This window comes from Penaeus japonicus, unplaced genomic scaffold, assembly GCF_977035675.1.
Source record: "Penaeus japonicus unplaced genomic scaffold, GWHDUDI00000001_assembly GWHDUDI00000030, whole genome shotgun sequence".
NCBI classification, from domain to species: domain Eukaryota; kingdom Metazoa; phylum Arthropoda; class Malacostraca; order Decapoda; family Penaeidae; genus Penaeus; species Penaeus japonicus.
This window is the reverse complement of record NW_028234432.1, coordinates 12,974,603-12,977,011: the sequence shown is the minus strand read 5'-3', so window position 1 is coordinate 12,977,011 and position 2,409 is coordinate 12,974,603.

Here is a 2,409-nt window from a genome sequence, read left to right as displayed (position 1 = left end):
GTCACTGGGTGTTTACGGCAGAAGATGCGTAAGAAGAGGATGAAGTTGCTGCCTAAGAGGCACGTGGCTGGCAGAGCCTTAGCTGCCTGCTCTGGAAGGTCTTTGGAACCAATTCCTTCCCCTGAGAAGCAAAAAAAAACCGGGAAGGAAATATCCGATCTCTCCCCTTGATTATATAAAGGTCAGCGTGTTTTATTTATTTTATTTTATTTTTTAATTTTTTCTTAACCTTAATTCCCTTTTAACTACATTAAAATGCGAGGCCTTATCGAGTTTAAACCCACTAACTAATTCTATAATCTTTGACATAATATAACATAATAAAAAATAAAGACAATTAACTCATGACTTTGAGCAAAAGACTTCCTGTAACGATGTAACAGCTATCCTTTAGTTCACTCTTCATGAACCCTTGTTCCCCACTATATCAATGGAAACGTTGGCAGCGTATCTAATTTTATCATTGTTTTATTATATATGAGTGACAATATTCTAATATATTCCAAGCCCGTGTGTGAAATAGAGAAAGATACAGTTACTAAAGAAGACAGCATAGATCATAAGAAAAAAAAAATAAAATAAAGATAATGAATAGGATTGTAAATAAGATGATAGTTGAAGGTGTTAAATCAAATAATGGAAATAGTAAATGAGATGTTGAATAAAGATGATTCATTAGATATCAAATAATATAATAAAATAAAGATGAATAAAATTATGGATAAATCTAATAAATAAAGATGATTAAGATTATGAATGATTTTGATAAAATAAAAATGAATAAAATCATGAATTGATATGATAAGATAAAGATGAATAAGATTATGAGTGAAAATCATAAAATAAAGGTGAATATGATGAATGAGTATGATAATTAAAGATAAATTAGATTATGAATGAACATGATACATGAAGATGACATATGAAGATGATAGATATACCAGTAAATGAAGTGATAGACAAAACTGATGAATTCGATGGTTAAAATAGTAAGATAGTGAATAAAGATAGCAAATAAGATAAACAAGGATATGAATTACGATGACAGACAAGACATCAAATAAAATAAATCAACAAATATGATAAACAAGGTAATACACATAATAAAATCAACAATAAAGAAACACAATAAATAAAGTCGATGAATCAATCTAATAGATAAGCCAATCCATGGAGCCAGGAATCCATTAGTCCTACAGGATTCTGGGCTTTTCGGTCAGGCTTAGGCGCACTATCCAGCGGGGGATAGGGGAGGAGGTGGCGAGGGGGAGGAGGCGAGGGTGGGGTAAGTAGAGGAGAGGGAGAGGGAGGGAGAGGGAGTAGGGAGGGAGAGGAAAGTGGGGGGGTAAGTAAGTTAGACGTAGCGCGTTCTTTGCTTAGATACTGAATGATTATTTCTTTTTTCTGTGGTCGTCATAATGTTCGATGACATTATGCAATCATAACATTATGGAAACGTTCTGAAGCCGGCTTAGACGCTCATGAAAAAAAATATGAAGGTAAAACACTTCAGAAAAAGAATTGATGCCAGCTTAGACGGCCGTGAAAAATATTATGAAGGTAAGTCACTTGACAAAAAAAGTTCTGGTGCCAGCTTGGACACCCGTGATTTTTTTTTATGAAGATAAAACACTTGAAAAAAAAAAGTTTTGATCTCAGTCTGGACGTCTGTAGATGATATTGTTATGGAAAAGTTTGAAAGCCAATTTATATCATACAGCTATAACATTATGAAAGAGATATAAAACCAACCTGGACGCCCATGAAGGGTATAATAATGTTATAACCTCATGAAAAAATGTGCTGAAGCGAGACTGTACACGCCTAACTCGGGGAAGCAAATGTAACCAAAACGGAGATGCTGGGCGGCCGGGAGTAGCTCTGAGCCCAGGCTTAAGTCTGGACAATGCAATCTGGTCTTTTAAGAAGCAACACTAAAGGAATGGTGTCCGAGAAGACGTGCAGTATATACCACGTCATTTTGTATTCGAGGTATACTAAAAACATCCAAATTCCTTTAAACGCATTCAGATGAATGTTGCCTTAGCTTATTCATCCCAGTCTTCCTTCAGTCTTCTTTGTCGTTATGTAACCTTTTCTTAGAAAGGAAACTGACCATATACTCTAATTATAACCGCAGGTAAAGCTTCCACACCAACACACGCGGGCTCAGGAAAGAGAGAGAGAGGCGGACAGAGAGACAGGCAGAGAGAGAGAGAGAGAGAGAGAGAGAGAGAGAGAGAGAGAGAGAGAGAGAGAGAGAGAGAGAGAGAGAGAGAGAGAGAGAGAGAGAGAGAGAGAGAGAGAGAGAGAGAGAGAGAGAGAGAGAGATGTATAGATCAAGAAATATAAGAACAGACATGAAACAAATAAACTTCTAAACATATGAACATATAACTACATATAAAC